At 35.9% G+C, this 20,876-nt stretch overlaps 1 pseudogene; it reads left to right on the forward strand.

The window, feature by feature from the left end:
* Positions 1–1,406: 1,406 nt before the first annotated feature.
* On the forward strand, positions 1,407–20,497 carry LOC101423880 (transcription factor BTF3 homolog 4 pseudogene; annotated as a pseudogene).
* The last annotated feature ends 379 nt before the right edge of the window (positions 20,498–20,876 follow it).

The following is a 20,876-nucleotide window of genomic DNA, read 5'->3' on the forward strand; positions in this document are numbered from 1 at the left end:
TTTTGGTGTTGTGGGGTTTGTTTTTATGTTTGTCATTTGTTTTATTTTCCCTTATGATGAGTTGGTGTTTCAATTGATGGAAGGAGTTCATAGGCTCAGATCTATACTTTTAGAAAAGCATTTTTAATATAATGGTTCTGAGCTTGGGACTCTGGTTTAAATGCAGGCTATATGCATTTGCTAAGGATGTGACCTCGGGCAAATTACATAACTCCCTACAGCCTCAGTTTCCTCTTCCTCAAAATTCACCTGTTGTTGTGATGATTTAAAAAGTGCATGCATGTATAATACATTACCATAGTTTCTGGGTCATAGCAAGTGTTCAATTAAATGCTGGCTATTTGTGTAATGTGTGTTTGTTTCTGAGTGTGCTTGCATGTGTATTTAAACACATGTGCTTGTTCTGCCAGGGACGACTTTCAGCTAAGTCCATGGTACTGGATTAGACCTGATTACTGACAGATAGCAGTTTGCTTTTTAAGGCGTAAATATACATGTGTACAATGAGACACTTTGTAAACAAACATAATAGTTTAACATCCCATAAGTATTATCTTTCCATGTTGTGATTTTGGAGGCAGTGCTGGAGCATTTTTAAAAAAGCAGCATGCAGAAAAAGAGGTGTCACAGATATTAGTAAGTATTGTATAAACAATTAAAAAATAATTAAATGATTTTAACAGGAGGTTTTACACACATTAAAAGTTTTTCTTTTTTTCTCTACTAGATTCTTCAGAATTTTCTAACTCACTAAGGACATTGTAATTTCCAAAAATGGAATATTTGGCTACAAAGCACTTTTTTCTTCAGACATCTAGTGGAACTAGACAGTCATTTTGTGTAAAGCTGTTCTATTCTTATTCCAAATACATGGTCACAGTTCAGAACCCTTTTGGAGCACCCTTGAGAGAATCACTTTGTAGGCCTGTACAACTGAGACTGCCCTTGTTTTTTTTTCTTCCCTTTACCAAAACTGAATATATTTTCATCTTGATACCTTGATTTTGATCAGATTCCCCCAGCCTGCTCTTCAATCTTGACTCCAAGAGACATCTATTTTCATATACTATTATATCAATGATATTCCAAGGAATGTGATATGGGCTTTTATATAGACATTACAATGTGCCAATACAATTTACTGAAATGCTTGGTGCACTGCATTTTGTTTTGTTTTTAATGCACAAAAGTTTAGGTCAGTGTTTTTCAATCTTTTAGAATACAAAGGTCTCTTTAAAAAAGAATTCACTCATCTCTATTGGTAGTCCTTGTTTTTTTTTTACCATCTGTAGATGGAGAAAATACATAGTCAAATAGATCACTCTGACTTCAGTTAGTTGTTGTATGGGTCAGCATAATTAACACTAGCCACTGTAGACAAACCCAAATCTTTGTTGGTCGCTACGATGATGATTGCCTTCTCACTCATGGAGAAATGGGTATGGGTCAGGCAGTCATCCTACGTTTTGTCGGTATCCTTTGTAGAGCACTTGGACTCCAAGGTCTCTGCAGGAGGGAAACTGAGTAATGGAGGAGCTATGGAGGTTCCTAAATGCCTTAGCCCTAAAAAAGTAACCCATGCCCCTTGCCACAGGCTGGCCTGGTCACATGGTGCCAATCTCTTTGTTAAAGCCTGAGAAATGTAAAGGAGCACAGGGAATTTGGGGGACAATGACTCTTTCTGCCACAAATCCTTGATGAACTTGTAATTTATTCAACATAATATTGCCTGGATATATTTGAAAAATATTGGTAAATTTAAGCAACAGATTTATTTAGTCTGCAAAACTTGATGTACCTAGGATTTCATGAACTTCTTGCAGAATTCTGCAGAAAAGTTTGGTTCATAGCATTCATCATTAATAATGTTTAGTATTTAACTAGTAGAGAACTAGAAGGATGGAACTTATGAATGCTTAGCTTCCAGATAAGACCATAGTTAAATTCAACAGTTGAATGTAATTGTTGTTTTAAAGCATCTCCAGAGAGAACATTACAGTAATATTTTCTCCCATAGCTGTTCTAGTGATGACTTAAGTTCATTTATTTCTATGCAAAATTTTAGAATTATTCCTTACTGTGCATTCTTCTTTGCCTCTACTGTGCAATAAATTAAGTGAGTCACTTTGATTGAAATTTTCTGAAAGGTACAGTTATTTTGACTAATTGCTCATACCTTATAGTTTTTAAATTATTCACTAGCTTATGTATAAAGCTGACTCAAATTTAGCTGAAAAGCACAACTGAACATTACTATAAATATATGTTTTATATTTTATGTTTGAGTGTCCATAATAATTACATAAAAACTGTGTCTGCATTGTACCAAAACACCCAATTAAAAAGTGCTAAGTGTATGAAACTGGTTGTTTAGATAAAGAAAAGAGTTGTTCGAACGACTTCAACTTATAAAAGCTACTGAATTCCATCAAAACATATTATATTTTGGAACACAGTGACAGCACATAACAATATTGCCTTGTGCTTTATTACAATGGCTAATTTTAGCCCTTAACATTGTTTCCAGTGGCCTTGTCTAACACATTTGAGAAAAATAGATATTACTTTCCACCTTGCTGTGAACTCACTGGAGAAGCCTCAACTTCTTTTCCCAAAGTAGAATCAATATTCAGTTACTTTCAAATATATTTTTGACACTAATAACTAGAATTTACTTGAAATTATATTTCTATAGTAAGAAATAGAATTATATTACATAATCAGGTATTCTTATACATTTTGAACATAATTAAAATTATGTATAATCTTTCATTAATATTAGGTCAAGTTTTTATAAGGATATGATCCAGAGTATGATTTTCAGTCACTAAATTTTTTTAGATTAAATTTGGAGGGTGAATATTTGTAATGGATGGAATATGGGTAGGTCTAGTCAAAGGGGATTTTTATATAGAACAAATGTCTAGAAGATCCTCCAAAAGAAGGGAATACAGTGGTCTACATTTCCTCTGTGAAATGAGGAGAAGCAGGTGTAATAAAAGTCATGGTCTTGATCTAATGTATATGGATGAAGGTGAAGATGGGGAAGTGTTGGGTTCCTCTAGGTTCTTGGCTAAGAGCAGTTTAGTTAAGCCAGTAAAAAAGAATTTATTGGGAAATGGGTGTAAAGAACAGAACTTGCTGAGAAACGGGAAGGAAGGGTAGACATTCACACCAAGATTTGGTGCAGGCTCCTTTAGGCACACAGAGCTAGCTCTTGCTTGTGTGGTTACCTGTTTAACTACTAATTATTCCTCCCCCTTGCTAATGATAAGGGGAGGGGCCCCAGTTGTTGTTGGTTACCCCACCAATGGGGGAGGAGCAATGGTGAGGACACTTTGGAATATCCAGGGCCAAGGGGAAGTCCTGGAAAGAGAAACTGGGACCTCAAGGTTAAACTAAATGTCCAACTGGGGTCTTGCAGCCATGTTGTCTGTCTTCTCCTCATTTCCCTGACTAGTTTTTTTTTTGTAATAAATTTGGAGGGTCAATATTTATAATGGATGGGATATGGGTAGTCAAAGGGGATTTTCATACAGGACAGATGTCTAGAATATCCTCCTACAGGAGAGAATACAGGGGTCTGCATTTCCTCTGTGAAATGAGACACAGGAGTAATAAAGTCCTAGTCTTGAAAAAGTCCTAGTCTTGACTAAGTGTCTTTGGATGAAGGAAAGAATTAGGCTCTATTGTATAAACTTCTGAGCTTCCAATTAGAAAACAGAAGCTCTGTGGTCCTAACAGATTGTTTTCAAAAATGCCTTTGATAAGCAAGGACTTTTCTTAGCCCAAACCACCCATTTTGGTGTCTGGGGACTTAGTTTTTGAATGCCTTCAGTTGGGCTTTCTCATCCATATTTAATCACTTTATCATTAAGTAAACCAGAGTAAAATGACTTCCATAGGGTCACTCAAGAATCAGTGGTAGAAAAGAATATAAAAATCCTTAGTTCATGAACTTCTAGTTTATTTCATAGCTCACAGAAACACCCTTCCCTATGCCATATATCCCAAGTTATTTTAAATCCTTTGATACTGTTTCTCCTTAGGAGTATGCTGTTTTCCCAATACACCTTTCTTTGCTAGAGGGAAATATGAATTAATTTCTTGCCAGTTCTGTTCATGGTCCTACTTTCATTTATATTAAATGCATTCTATAAATCCCACAAGTTTGTTTTGGATTGCTTATAGAAATACACTGGGAAGGAAAGGAAATGATTGCTAAGCTGAATTTCAGTAATGGAGTAATCAGAGATTTTCATGAAGTTCATTTTATTCCTTATTTATGATTTATAGTTGTATCCTTAACTGCCTGCAAGGTACATGAAGGAGCACAAACCAGAAAACTATGAAAACATACATAAATATTTATTCAAATGAGTTATCTATTGCCTGATAACAATGTTATTTTTAAAAAAGTTTTCTCTATTGGAACATATTTTTCATAGCTACTCACTCAAGTTTTCTTTTTCTCTCTATTATGTTTTGCTTTTATTTATTTTTGCAAATTACTTGAGAAGAGGCAGAAAGTGCACAGGTCTGAGATACAAAGCAAATAAACAATCAGGCCACACTGACAGACTTGCCTCTGCAGAATCTGAAGAATAAAAAGAAACTTGCACAGATCTGAAATTTTTAGTACTATTCTCAAAAGTCTAAGTATAGGGGTGTGAGTGTGTGTATCTACTTGTTATTTCTTAGCTGCCTCCTTGGAGATATTATTATGCCAAACAAACAAAAAACAAATGAAAAATACAAACTGCAAAATATTTAAACACTGTTTTGACTCAAGTGCACAAATTTTTTTGATTAACTATTGTTATAAAATTGTTAATACTAGTCAGAATGAGGAACCCTGTATGTCTAATGATAAGCCTCGATATCCCTCTCTCAGTGATATCAAATGTAGACACAGTAAAAGGAATATTAGTAACACTGTCATTCCAGATTCCAGCTGAGTATCTGTGCTGCAGAGAGGTCTCTGGAATCAACCTGCCTGGCTTAAAATTCTGGCTCTGCCACTTCCCAGCTGTGAGAGCCAGGGTAAGTAACATACTTCTCTGGGTCTCAAATTATTCCCTGTGTAAAATATGAGTATTGACTTATCCTAGTTTAGTTGTTGAAATTAAATGTGCTAAGCTACTAAACTATAAAATGTGTTCAAGCACTTGATAAAAGGTCAGGCCTCTGCAAAACCTGAAGCATACACAGGCACTTATTTAGTACCCAGTAAAATTAGCTAACATCACATTAAACAGAGTCTCACTGAAAAGTTTACAGCTGACTGCCATCTTATTAGAGAATATTAATTAAGTTTCCAAATATTACATCCAGAAGAACAGTGAGTCCATAGGTACTGAAGGCACAATTTTCACAGGATATATTCTGAAGATGCTAGAATACAAAACAGCTTCCTCGGTGATGGAAGGCAAGATCTCTAGTAACTTACTAAAAGTAATGCAGCATGTGACTTGTGGAAGGAAATACAGCTAATAGATCTTAGAAATGCTTCAAAAACTCTGATTTCCAGTGGAAGACAAATATCACCTTATCTAAGGCAGACACATAGCTTGGCTCAGGGCAGACCCTCTGCACAGGACAGACTGCTTGTGAAATCATTGTAACAGCAGCCACAAGTTAGTCATCACTCTTTAAAAGCAAGAATTCCCACTGGAATGGAGTTTTATATATATATATTTTCCATCAATTTTATTGATACTTATTAGTAAAGAATAAGGTTTTTTTAATGTTAAACAAACAATGCTTGAGAACTCACTGCTTAATGTTTGCTATTTGAAATTGAAAGATATAATTAATATATACTAATTTTTATGAAATCATGATAAAAGAGTAAATATTTTAACAACAGTCAAAACAATCCCACAGAGAGTCTGTCTTCACCAGTGTGTGTGACTGTCAATAGCTTTTGTATTTTACATTTTAGCCTAAATTATTTGCATTTTCTGCATTTTCTGATGGTTGATATCAAAACCAGACTTCACAGCAATAGTCAATGCTAGAAGATAACAGAGCAGCGTCTATGTTCTAAGATTAAAGCAATTAACATTTTTTAACATGCAACAGCTCAGATGCTATTATTACTCTGAGACTTTCTTGAAGAAAGTAATAGCAGTTGATATTCAAGCAATTAAGAGGCAAAGAGAAAACTTACAGCAAAAGGACTGGAAGAAAGATTAGGAATGTAGAGTTAAGACATTAGAACTGAAAGGCTGTAGGACTGAGACAGCGAAGCTCAGAGTACTGTAGAATTAAGGGGGTTGTGGTAACAGAAAAGAAGGTAAATATCATAAATCTTGACCATGCAGAAATTATATAACTAAGACAAGGAAGGGGAGAGTATACAAAAGAGAAAGTAAACTTGTTGTTTTTTTATCTTTTATATTTATGAATCAAAATATATACCTAAAAATTATAAATCCATTAAAACATATAAAGCCATTGAACATTAATAAGCTAAACATTAAGCAACATAATATGATTTAGTAAAATTAGATGGCAAAGGAAAGAAGGAAAGAGGAAAGAAAAATCATTCTGCATACTAAATTAATCATGCTCAAAAAGAACTATATAAATAATAAAGTATACAATTTTGATGAACTTTGTAGTTTGTTAAAAGAAATAAAACAAAATAGAGTTTCTATGGCTAAGAAATTTCAAATGGAGTCAGGAGGTTGTTCTAGAGGTTATGCTGATCTCAGCCCAGATCACAAACTGCCTCAAGCAACAACGTTCTGAAAACCCTAAGGACGTCTAGAAACCAGAAACAAACCACAAGATAAAAGAATTCAGTTAACTATCTAACCTGAAGGACAATTGGAGTACCCCAGATATCCACTAACCACAAACATCTTGTGTAATCTTCTTTGTCTTTGAAAGCCCTTGCCTGGAAATGCCCAGATGGGACACAATTTGGGTTGCTACCTGAATCTGTGCTCCCCCAATTACAATTCTAAGGCCCCAAATAAATGCCTTCATTGCCTTGCAGCTTAATTTGTTATTTCTAGCTTGACAAATTTTTATCTTAAACCATGATGACAGGAAAATAACAACTTAAAGAGCATTCTTCCTTTTGACACCAGAAATAAATAAAACCTTGCAAATTATCAATAGAAACACATCACCACACATTAGAGTCTACTTTGCTGTTTAGATATATGCTTTATCATAATTTTTGGCCAATGATGATTTCCATTATTTTATTGCCAATTCCACTATGCATTTTTAAACATTGTGAAAATATTTTAATGTTTTAACTATTTTTATGTATTTTTTTTTACTAGTGGGTTTTTTTTTTTTCTAGGATTACTCTAAATGTAACTGAAAATAGAAGTCTAGGCATAATGTTGATATAAAAGCTAGAGGAGGGGAAATCTGACACTAATTCCAATTTTGAATATTGATCCAAAACTCCTGAACTGGCTAATACTGTGAAATGGCGGGGTCTATACTAAGACTGTAGGGAGGTTCCATATTAGGAAATCTAATATATTTCAGTATATTAATAGATAACAAGTATGAAAAATCCATGCAATTATAACAATCAATGTTGAAAAATTCTTTGATAAAATTTCATTCATTCTTGATGAAAACGTAATACAGAAATAGATGATATCTTCTTAACATGATAAAACTATATCAGTGTCAACATAATTTGTATCCTGCTTAATGGGGGAACATTAGAAAAAATTGCATTGAAGTAATGAATATGAAACGAATGTCCATCACCACCACTGGGCAAAGCAATTAGGCATGAGATACATACAAACTGGAAAGGAAGTAAAATTCTCATTGTAAACTGATTATAAAGATTGCAAAAAAACTTCTTCAACTTCTGACAGCAACTGCAAATACTGCAGTAACTCAATTCAATTCAATTCAGTTCTGACTCTATCTACCCAGAGTTGAGCCAGACCCCACTGGTCAAGAGAAATCCTCTTCAAGTTTGCCCTTCAAGCATCACTGCCCAGGCCAACCTCACTTCTGACAATCTGGCTACAAATTCAAGGGTTCCTGCCACCCCCTCAGGTTCAAATATTTGCTGGAATGATTCATATAACTCACTGAAAGTGTAATACTTAAGATTACAACTTTATTATAGTAAATGAATACAAATAAGCAAAAGAAGAGATGCTTAGGTCTAGCTCTAGGAAAGTCTTAAATGCAAGCTTCCTCTGTGTCCTCTCCATACGGAATCAAAATGTGTCACCCTCCTGACATGGCACTGTATCTAAATTGTGTAAGTGCCTTGCTGCATTATAGCAAAGTTTATGTGGGATCTGTTAAACAAGCATGATTGATGGAATTAGTGCTCACCTGGTTGAACTCAATCACCAGAACTCTAACTACAGGGTTGGTTTTGCTGGTGTGGCCAGGCCCCAACCTAAAAGTTGGTTTTGCTGGTGTGGCCAGGCCCCAACCTAAAACTACAGTTGTGGCTGGCTATTCCCTGTCTCCTTGTTACCATATAAACTCTCTGGCTGGTGTGGTAATGGGCAGACCAAGAATAACAAAAATACTCCTATCAGGAGAAATCCCATAGATACAGAGGTTCCCTCCACAAGAACACCAAAGACCAGTCAAGTTTTTATTATGCTACATAGGTGGTATGCTTTTATGACTTCAATACCAAAAGGACCCTGGCCAAAGGCAATTAATAAAATAATTTAGTAACCCTGCCATGTATACAATTAATATATATGAAAAACTAACAGCATCCATTTATTCGAATATCAAGATTAGAAAATGTAAAAGAAAAAAATAGGATACAATGTTTAGGAATACAGATAATAAGAAGTCAGTAGGTTTTTATTTAAAAAAAAAACAAAACCTTTTAAATGTTACTGACAGAAGACTTGAGCAAATGGAAATCGTATCACGGTCCAATGTGAGAAGATTCAACATCATAACTATGTCAAGTTTCTTAAGTTAATCTGGATATTTCACATGATCTAAATAAAAACAAGAATATTATTTGGGGAATTAGACAATATTGTTCTAAATTTTATATGGAAAAATAAGTAAGTGAAAATTGCAAGGAATATTCCAAAAATGAAAAGTATGGGAAAAGTTTAATTATTCTAAAGCAACTGTTTTATGAATCTGCAATAATTAAGACAGTATGATGATGCTGTTTGACTTGACATTTAATTGAAAAGAAAAATATTCAGAAATAAACTCAAGTGTATTTTGTACATTATAAAAGTGTCCTTTTAATTCAGAGGGTAAAAGATTAAAAAATAGATTATTCAATGAAATGTATCTTGAATATAAGACAGCCATCTAGTAAAAAATGAAGTTGTAATCCTATCTAATATCTTACAGGAAAGTAAATACTGAAAGGATCAAAGATTTACAGGTGTAAATGAAATACTAACGTTAAAAGGCAAAAACGTTAGAGGATTTCTTTATAAACCGTATATAAAAAATTTCCTAATATAACTAAGATAAATCATGAAAGAGATCATTAATAAATTGACTTCTATAACATTTTTAAAAATGGAAACTAACACCACAAGTAAAGTAAATAGACAAAGGCCAATCTGGTGGAAAAAAATTGTAAATCATATCACAAAAGGTTAATTGTTCTAATGTATAAAGAATGCACAGAAAGCGGACTTGGCCCAATGGATAGGGTGTCTGCCTACCACATGGGAGGTCCATGGTTCAAACCCGGGCCTCCTTGACCCACATGGAGCTGGCCCGTGTGCAGTGCTGATGTGTGCGAGGAGTGCCGTGCTACACAGAGGTGTCCCTCTCGTAGGGGATCCCCATGCTCAAGGAGTGCGCCCTGTAAGAAGAGCTGCCCAGCGCAGAAGAAAGTGCAGCCTGCCCAGGAATGGCGCCGCACCCACGGAGAGCTGACACAAGATGAGCCACAAAAAGAAACACAGATTCCCGGTGCCGCTGATAAGGATAGAAGCAGTCACAGAAGAACACACAGCGAATGGACACAGGAGACAACTGGGGGAAAGGGGAGAGAAATAAATAAAAAATAAATCTTAAAAAAAAAAGAATGCACAGAAATCAGTAACAAAATGGCCAATAGCCCAATAGAGAAATGGGAAAAGGGAATGCATATACTGTTCACAGAAAAGGATATCCAAATGGCTTTTACATATGTAAGTAGTACACAAATCCACTCATAATAAGTGAAAGGCAAATTCCAACTGCCAAGGGATACTATTATTTAAATTGGCAAACATCAGAAAGATTGACAACACATTTCATTGACTTAATTGTTGAGAAGCAGTATAAGTTGGTGTAATTTATATGAACAGCAGTTTAGCAATATACGTAAGGATAAAAATGTACATATCTTTTGACCTAGCAATTCAATTTTAAAAAATTATCCTATAAACTTCAACATGTGTGAAATACCATATGTATAATATGTGATAGTGAAATATTAAAAACAATAAGCATATTCATCAATAGGGGACCAATTAAATAAATAATGTAGAAGTATACAACAGAAGAGAGAAAGAATGATGAGAAATTTCCTTCTTATAATGGTATAGAATGAATCCCAAGATATAGCATGTGAAAAAAGAAGAGGGAATGCTGCCATTTGAGAAGAAAAATGCCAAAAAAATCCTTGTAGGTTTATGAAATATCTCTAGAAGCATGTCTTAAAACTTTCATAGTAATTTACTCTAGGGAGGGGAACTGCACCCTAGGTTCAGGTATAGAGGAGGAAACTTTTCACTTTAGATACTTTTGCACATTTTTGAACTTGGGAGTCTGTGGTATTTACTATCTTTGAAAAATAATTAAATTTAAATACAAGAGAAGTATTCAACTGTGTCATTCATGACCTCAATGAAAATTGTTCATTGAAATGAAGTAGATTGAAGAGGGAGTGGGATGTGAGAAAATAGAGAAAGGATAGTGAAATATAGTTGCAGAAATAGGGACAATGATAATTTCAATTATTTTTCTATACTTGAAGTTATCCATGAAGCAATAGGGTTAATAAATATTTTTTAGATAGGTAATATAGTTAACAAGATAGAAAACAGATACAGATAATACTGTACTATGTTTGCTTGTGGGAATGATCACATATCTAAGACGTAAATTTTTGAAATCTGAGAGGGTCTTCACCAAAAAGTGATGACATTGGCTTTGGAACACCGGGCCTGTATCTGTTTTTTTTTTTTTTTTTATAGGAATTAGATAGAAGTGCTTGCTATTTATTAAGGCCACTCTTACTTGGTAACAATAAGAGCATTGCATTTCCATCTATTTCTAGAATGACTGGGGAGAGGAATAATTGAATAGAACAAAAAAAGCTACCAGGTCATGGGACAAGGCAATCCTTGTGGGACAGACATGATGGTACATCACGGCATACCATGTCTACCCTACTGTCTCTGTTACTTTCAGAGTCCCTGGATACCCATGATATATGCTGGCTTGGGTAACAGAGAATGAGGTAATGATAGAAGACATTCTGCAGCTTCCTCACTAACCCTATTAAACAAAGGAAAATTGTTACCATGTAAAAAAGAGAGATGGAGAAAAGTTATGAAATGATTCTATTTTAAAGATGTATAATCATGTAAAGATTTATTCTATTGCAACATACATATTCTGTTCTTATAGTTCACATGCAACTTTTTGGAAAACTTTTTACTTATTGTCACTGCTTGAGCGCTTCTCACCACCATATCCACACCTGCCTAAGTCATTACCACCTCCACCCAAATTTCTTCTCCACTCCTACATCTTTTTGATATACTACCCTGTTGTTTTCTATTGCTATCATGTGAAAAATTCATTTTCTTTCTGACTTTTTTTTCCACAATGACACACTGTACCCTACTATCATCACCAATGGGCTCCCCACCTCTTCCACTCCAAGCCCATTTTCTAACCATTCAACTAACAATTAGGCCAATTAATTGTATATTGTTTCAGCAGATGAATGGGTAGAAATCCCAGCACCTCACACATTGTCTGTGACCCAAGCAGAGAGTCAGTAAATGTTTATTGAAAGAATGAAAAATAAAATTTCAAGAGAAGCAGATTTTGGCTTGACATAAGATAGAAAATTTTAACAGAGCTGTCTAACAAGGAACCAGGCTTTTCATCCTGTACAACTGCTTTTTGGATTATTGTAGCAGGTCATCTTCATTTTAAAAAGGTAGTTGCTCTGGAAAATGCTTAAAATACTTTTCAAGTTTAAAAAAAAATTGGTCTTTTTAAAAATTTTCTTTTGTATTTACTGCAGTGTGTAATCAATATTACTATTAAAGTAAACATCGGAAATTTGATACTGTTCACAGAAAAGGATATCCAAATGGCTTTTACATATGTAAGTAGTGCACAAATCCAGTTTGATACAATGAAACAATGAAACAAACAGGAATGGTTTATTAATGGTTGCTATATACTAGGTACATCTGAAGGTGTAGAATATCAGACTTGTAAGACACTTGAGTAGATAATGTCAGCAGGAAACGAATCACACACAAGGTATAATTGAATGTTATTTTAAATTGGCCCATCAATAAAGTTTCTATAGTAACATCAACTTCATTCATGGTATATTATGCCTTAGCAACACACAGTGATGGTAGGCAGATGTAAGCATGTCATTTTAAATATGAGTGCTAAATAAAGCATACTAAGGCTAAAGCCTTTCTGTATAAAAGGAATTTAACTGATGTTATTTCAAGCTTAGTGTATAAACAGATCAAAATAGTTTTATCATAAGAAACAATATTTAACAACATATTTTTAAAATGAAAATACTTTAAAAATCAGTTTTGATGAGTCTATCAGTTTGAATTTGATGAATCCAAAAGGAAAGATTATGTTTTTGAACAAATTCATTCCTGTGGGTATGAGACCCTGTGATTGCATTCGATTTGGTTAAGGGACCTTGATTAGATCACTTGATTAAATCACTTTTGATTGGACTACATTAGTGAGGTGTGACCCAGGTTGGGGCTCTGTCTTCTTACTGGAGCTTTATACAAACAGAGACACAGAGAGAAAGAAGACACACAGAGAAAAGGAGCTGCCATTTTGGTCCTGACACTTGAGAGAGAAGACTGCAGGAAGTCAGAGAAGTCCTGAGAGGCTGAGAGAAGTCCTGGAGTCTGGAATCAGCAAAGCACAAAGTCATGGAAAGAGACCCCCAACGAGTTGGTCCCACCAAGTAGCTCAAGGCTGAAGAGACAAGCAATATGCCTGATTGCCTACAGCTAGATTCAGGAAGAAAGTGGAGCAACCTAGTCTGAAAGATGAGATCCAAAAGGAGACAAGCCATGTGCCTGATCTCTGAGAGCTGGTCTCTGGGAGACAGTAAGCCTGGAAGGGAAGGCACATACCTCAGCAGAGATTGGCTGCCATCTTGCCTTACTACATGACAAGATGCCAGCATCACCAGTGGCTGACTTTGTGAGAAAGCCTCTCTGATGGTGCCTTGATTTGGATATTTCATGGCCTTGGAACTATAAGATTTTCTTCTAATAAAATTCCCAATATAAAAGTCAACCCATTTATGGTATTTTGCATCAGCAGCCCTTTGGCAAACTAAGATAATGGGATTAAATGTATTTTTTAAAAATCTTCCTTTAGAATGAAATATACATTTTTCTTGCTTCCAGTCTTTCCACATTTTTTTAACTTCTCCGTTTAACTACATCAGCCAGCATAACCCCCCATCCTAGTCTACGATTAATAAATTAGTGCAAAACATTTTCTGGTTATGCACAAGCACATGCTTTGTTGCTGTGCATTAACCCCCTGTGCCACACTCAGGCATGACAGGGGTACTTTTCAAATTTTAATACTTCATGATCATTGGATTTATTTTCTAGTTATCATTAAAGTTAAATCTTCTGTCTTCATTGCTTATGAAGAAGCCTACTTGATTATAGTAAAGTGATTCACTTTTCATGTAAAATGAGTCCTATGTCAAAATAAACTTACCTTTGAAAAAAGTCAACTTGCTTAGGTATTCAACCAGCATCTATTGGGAGGTGTTTCTTGAAATGAGCTGAGATGGAGAGACATGACTGCACAGGCTTCTAGCACAGCAAGGGCAACCAATACGAAAGACAGCTTGCTCGGCAGTTCAAAAGAAGGGAGAGGTACTGGTTCCAGAACAGTTCTAGAGAGCATGGGAAGAACAAAGAACCTCAGGAGAGAAGCTTTCTCCAAAAGAGCGTGTTTTTGCTTCAGGAGAAGCCTGTTCCAGGAAATATGAAACTAGCTATTTCAAAGGAAAAAAAATTTTTAAAAAGAAGCTAATCTCATGGCTCTTAGCAAAATAATGAATAGAAAAGAAATATTAACTTCAATCCAGCTGAAAGAAGTGGATCAAAGTAAACCTATTGCATGTCTAGGAAAAGAAATGACTGCTTCTTGTACTTAGCTTTGCCCTGCTCTTCCTTTGCTTTTTATTTTGCTTTTTTCTTTCTATTATTTATGGTTGGTAAATGTGCTTTGATTCTATAAGACCAGTTTTCTGTTTTGCATTATTCATATTTGATTCTAGAAACTTTTATGAAATGTCTGTGATGGTGTGGGCACTGTGTAAGGTGCTAGAGTTTGAAAATGAGTTGGACATGGCCCCTTACATGTGGACCTAGCAACTATTGTGCTATTACACAACTCATGGTAGCAGGGAGTGACTAGAAAGCAAAGGCTTTGTAATGAGACAGACAAACCTTTGTTTTCTGATTTTATCCCTTATTATCAATAAGAACTAAGGTAATTGTGGTGGATAGAATTGTGTATCCCAATTTGGACATGTTCTTGATCTTGGTCCATGTTCTGGTGGGTATGGACCCTTTGAAATAAGAGTTCTTCAGGATGGTACCTGAGTCAAGGTGTGGTCCAACTGACTCTTGTTGGGCTTTAATCTGAATTACTGGAGCCCTTTACGAGTAAAGTGAAAATTAGAGAGAGAGGTCCCTGGAAGGAGCCAGAAGCTGGGAGTCAAGGAAACCTGGAAGAGACAGAATACACTGCTATATTCATTTCTATGTGTTGGAAAAGCCAAGGAACCCAAAGATTGCTGGCCAATCAGAAGATAACAACCCTGGGAGAAAGGAAGCCTTCTAGCTTCTGGAACCATGAACCAATAAATTCTTGTTAAGTCAACGCATTCTGTGGTATTGTTTTTAACAAATAGAAATCTAAGACAGTAAGCAAAGTATATTCTAATATTCTCTTACTTTATTTGTAAAATGTAGATATGTCTAATGGTTTTTGTGAATATTAAATGGGAATTATATATGTATATTTATATAGCAAAAAAAAAAATGCCCAGCATATACTACATTCTCAATAAATGTTATTTACTATGACTACTGCCATTGTTACTACTACCAAAAGTCTACCAATATAAAAAACATACTATGACATCACTTATATATATTATAATTAATATAATCTGGAATGGGACTGGAGAAGGTACTGGGAAAATATTAATAACCCAAATCTTGAATGATTAATCAATTTCTTTGTGTGGAAGAAGGCAAAGATGTTCCCAGGCGAGGATGTTGTGGAAAATATATTTATGAAATTTTACTCACTAAACTAAATGCCAGAAGACATGGTTGTAAAGATCCAGGTTCTCAGTTGTAAATAGTGTGTGGCCAGGTATCTTCTGGTTCCCCTCCAGAATCATTCTCTGTTCTTTTCACCTTGCTAACTGTCCCAGGAGTTGACCCGTAAGACTCAATCAATAGTCATTAGAAGGCCTGAGAAGATATCAGAGGAGAAAAGAAGTTAGGTTGAGATATCACCTGGTTCCCTCCCAGGGAGGAAGTTTCAGGCTGGCTATATCCCTTGACTAATGGACACTGCTACTCTTCAGGTGACCTATTCTACCTGACTCTCTTTCCTTCCAGGTTTTAGGACTCTCTCTCACTTACCTTGTTGCTTTGAGTGTAAGGGAGACACAACTCTTCTGCTGAGAGTCTCAAATTACTGTGCTGTCTTTTTTGTTGTTCCCTTTATCTTATCTAGACTTTTGTAAGTCATCCTGTTGTACATAAACTCTCCTAGGGTTTTCCTGATTTGAGTATACTCTGTTTCCTGTTGGATCTTTACCGAGAGAGGCATCAATTACTGTATTGTCTTTACTCATTCATTTATTCTTTCATAAAACAAATCCTTATTGAGTGCAATATTATTAGGGTGCTCCTAAATACTGTTTCTGGCTGCATGAATTTTACAGTGTAGTATAACAAATATTTAAGTAAATAGCAATAGTGAAATGGGTTTGAAAATAAGGAAAGTACAAAGTTTTTAGGATTACATAGCAAGAACACCTGATCTGGGTATGGTGAGTTGACTGGTATGCAATGTGTGGTTGGAGCAATGGAAAAGGAAGCATCGAGTATAATGGAGATGAGAATATAGAAATTTAGAACATAATGAAACAGTGCTACACTTTGAGGAAGGCAATAAATGACAGACAGTACAACGTGTTGGATCTAGCTGGCCACGGTTTTGTTCTAATAATTAATCACAGAAGCCCTGTGATGCGAGTAATCCATTTAGCCTTGGCCTGGACTAATGTGAACATGGTCCTTATCTTAGGTGGATCTGGGGATTCTCCAACCTTGTTGAATGGAATCAGCTTTAGTTCGTAATTGATGGTGGACATCTGGACAAAAACATATAGTTCCAAAGTGCAATCTGAAGGCATCTTGCTCTTAAATTTATCTTCCAGGTCTCAGAAAAAATAATATTCTGGCTCCTTGCTCCTCTACCATTGTTTCTCTCTTTTTCATTTTAAAATTTCTCAAATGACTAATTAATGCCTGCAACCTGAATATCTTTTCCACTTGCTCCCTTGCTCAACTTCCAGCAACCTACATTCCAATTCCCTCACCTTTTGAAAGACCACTTTCTCAAGGGGCATAAAGAATTTCTTTATTGATAAATCCAGAAACTTTTAACTACCTTGGGCCTCTTGGTAACATTTGCTATGCTTGACCATCTCCTCCTTCATGAAACTACTTCTTTCGTTTTGATTTCTAGGCAATGTCGGGTCTTCTTTCTTCCTCTCTGACTACTTGTGAGAATTCCCCCAGGCTTAGTTCTTAGTCTTGGGTTCTTCCCCTTCTTATTTTCATTCTTGGAGAACACATCTATTATATTGCTTTCAATTGTCATGCTTGTGCCTATGGATTTCTTATATCTTGACCTCTCACCTAAGAGTAGTCTTAGCTGTGTTATACTTCTTCATCCAAGTACTCAGAAAATTATGTTTTCCCCTCCCTCCCATTGTTTCTGGAGGATCCTTCCTGCTTCAGATTTACCAACAACTTGAATCAATAAAATTTAGCCCAAATTCAGGCTCAGCTCCAGATATGGGACAAGGATACAGCTCACAGAAAGACAAGGTGGTACATAGAACAGCTAAAGCTGATGACAAAAGCTTCAGAGTTCCCTTTTAAAAACTGGCTGTGAAAAATATCACTGGTATTGAAGAGGTGAACATGATTAAAGATGATGGGACAGTTACTCATTTCAACAATCCCAAGGTCCAAGCTTCCCTCGGTGCTATCATCTTTGCAATTACGGGTCATACAGAAGCCAAACCAATCACAAAAATGCTCCCTGGAATATTGTCAGCTTGGTGCTGAAAGCTTAACAAGTCTTAGGAAGTTAGCAGAACAGTTCCCCTGGAAAATGTTGGATAGCAGAGCACCAAACCCAGAAGACATTGAAGAAGAGGATGATGATGTTCCAGATTTCATAGAAAATTTTAATGAGGCATCAAAGAATGAAGCAGCAGAAATATTTTCTGGTTTTGGAAGCTGGTATGGACTAGATTTAACCATCAGCTATGTGGTTCCAAAGTTTTACAAAAACAGAAAAAATCATCTGTTATTAGTTCTGTAACATAAATATTTTGTATATTAATAATGCTGTTTTTTCAGCATTTTTGGCCATTTGATTTTGCATTTTGCACTTCCTCCCAGCATTTAATCTTTTGGTCAAAATATAAAGTATTGGTGCAGTTTGAGGGTGCTTTGGTTTTTTGTTTTTTTTTTTAAGGATTTATTTATTATTTATTTCTCTCCCCTTTCCCCCCCACCCGGTTGTCTGTTCTCTGTGTCTATTTGCTGCGTCGTCTTCTTTGTCTGCTTCTGTTGTTGTCAGTGGCATGGGAATCTGTGTTTCTTTTTGTTGCATCATCTTGTGTGTCAGTTCTCCGTGTGTTCAGCACCATTCCTGGGCAGGTTGCACTTTCTTTCGCGCTGGGCAGCTCTCCTTACGGGGTGCATTCCTTGCACGTGGGTCTCCCCTACGCGGGAGACACCCCTTTGTGTCAGGGCACTCCTTCCGCACATCAGCAATGCGCATGGGCCAGCTCCACACGGGTCAAGGAGGCCCCGGGTTTGAACCACGGACCTCCCATGTGGTAGACAGTTGCCCTAACCACTGGGCCAAGTCCTCCACTGGTACTTTGGTTTTTGATTCTTGTTTTTTTTTTTTTCTTTTGGAGTACTTCTGGTGTTTGCATATGGTGGAGAGAAAATTGGAAACAGTTCTATTTATCCTCTTCCTTCCCCTAGTAGAATAAGACAGATCTTCACATTTGTTACTTTTAATTTTTTTTCCCTATAATGCACAAAATGTGAATATCCTGGATTTCAAATCTAAAGATTTGAAAGTTTGGTTTGGAGGTTTCGTTTATTTAATAATTTGCTGTGTTAACGATCACATTTTTTACACATTTCTCTGGGTTTAAAATGTCTTGAGATAGTGCCACCAGCTTCATGCTGGAGTAATAGACAGCATGTGTTTGGTATGGTTGTATTAGATTCATTTACTTCAGTAGACCTAGAAGAGTTTCTTTTACTAGAAACTCCTTCCTTCCTTCGTAAATGTTTTTTCCTTCTCCTTTTAGTCTCACAATGGCCTGGTCAGCCTTTGGTAATACCCGTCCACATCATTCACCTGGCATAAAAAGGATATTCTCCATATAGATTTGAGTGCCTAATCCCCTTCTTTTCAAAGATTTTTTTCACCCTCATTCCTGAGGAACAACAGCTTCAACCACAACTTCTTATTTCCCCTTGATTTTATTGTTTGGTAGATTTCAAACTAGAATAGCCAGCATGTGCCTGCTAAATAATTTTTTATAAGCCTTATCCTGTGTCCTAGCTGTTCTTAATGACAGGTACAAAAATGCCTCGTTTAAAGCAAGGTTGAGCTTGGAAATGTCCTCTTGACTCAGAAATAAATAGGCCATAGACTCATCCTCCAGCACAATATGGGCTTTCCATAAAATGGTACTGGCCCCAGGAGGATTTCTTCAACTGCTCTCCAACTCTTGGCCTTGAACCTACCTCTGGGCTGGATCTTACTATTGTAGCTGCTTTTAGCACCCTCTTGCTTACATAGAGTAATGCTTTGGGAGAACACTGATAAAATGCAGTATTTATTTCCTCACCTCCTTTCAGAGGTCTTAGAGGTAAGTTGCATTCATTCATTCAAGTTTTCCTCTTGCTGTGGGATGACAAAAGCTTGCATTTTTTCATATCAGCATTTGTTATACCTTGTAATTAAGGATAAGATTTTTAAAAATCTGTTGTTTCCTGGCCATCATCATGCAATGGCTTAACCTTGCAGCATAACAGCTTTTGTTTCAAGCTAGATATTTTTATTTGATATCTAAACTTCAAAGCCAACAACGTATCAGTAGATCTGTAGACATGAAGGCAAAGCTCTTGTATTCTTATTTTCATCTAAACATCTGCTTGTTTTATAAATTTGTTCATTTTTTCCTGTTATGTTTTATGTAATATATGGACTTAATTACAAAATAAAAGAACTAATAAAATAACACACAAAAGAGATAAAAATATATAAGGGATTCCCGTATAACACCTCCCCCATACATAATTTCCTGGTAAACAACATCTTTCATTAGTGTGACACATTTGTTACAATTAACGAACAAATATTGAAGCATTGCTACTAACCATGGTATATCATTTACACTATAGTTTACACTTTGTAATGCACAATTTTATAAGCTTTGACAAAGTGTAGAATGGCTTGTAACCATCATTGCAATGGCATGCAGGAAAATTCCAGTGTTCCCAAAATGCCCGATTTATAATTATTCTTTCATCTCCTACTCCTCAGATCTTCTACTAGCCACTGCCTTTATATCAATGATACAAGTTCTTCCATTGCTAGAATAATAATAAGTATACTTTAGTTCATGATTTCTTTCCCCCTTTATGTTTATTCATTCCTCAGTCTTAAGGATTTGGAGATGGTGATGGCCACACTCTTTCTGATTGAGAGGCGTCTTAGATCCCAAGGTGGCAAATGGATGGAATTGTCTTGCTTGCAGTTGCGGATACTCTGTTGTTTGGGATGGGCTTTGCCCATCATCATCCTTTTGTTAGTTGTCTTGGGTGAGTCCAATGAACTGGAGAGTAGCTGCTGCAACTCTGCTGAGATTCAGGATTCAGCCAGCATATGAACTTGAACAAAGATTTAAGTTTCTAGGACATATAATTGACAAATATAGTGCTAATTGTAGGTTTAAATAAAAGGGGCAGAAGAGCCATGTGTAGGGAAATTATAAATGAGTCTAACTCTGTTAACATTGGGGAGCATGCATTCCAAAGCAAGGCCACTGACAGGGTACCAAATTCCTGAGATTGTCTGCCCTGCCTATAATATCTATATGTCACTATAGCCCTCAGGAGTCCCAATGTTGGATACTATTTACTGTTGCAGTCAATGAGATCCTGCTGAGGCATATATAAGAGTAACTTCTAGAATGACCTCCTGACTCACTTTGAAATCTCTTAGCCATGAAAACTCATTTTATATTTAATATTTCCCCCTTTTGGTCA

The sequence above is a fragment of the Dasypus novemcinctus genome, chromosome 3, assembly GCF_030445035.2.
Source record: "Dasypus novemcinctus isolate mDasNov1 chromosome 3, mDasNov1.1.hap2, whole genome shotgun sequence".
Classification (NCBI taxonomy): Eukaryota; Metazoa; Chordata; class Mammalia; order Cingulata; family Dasypodidae; genus Dasypus; species Dasypus novemcinctus.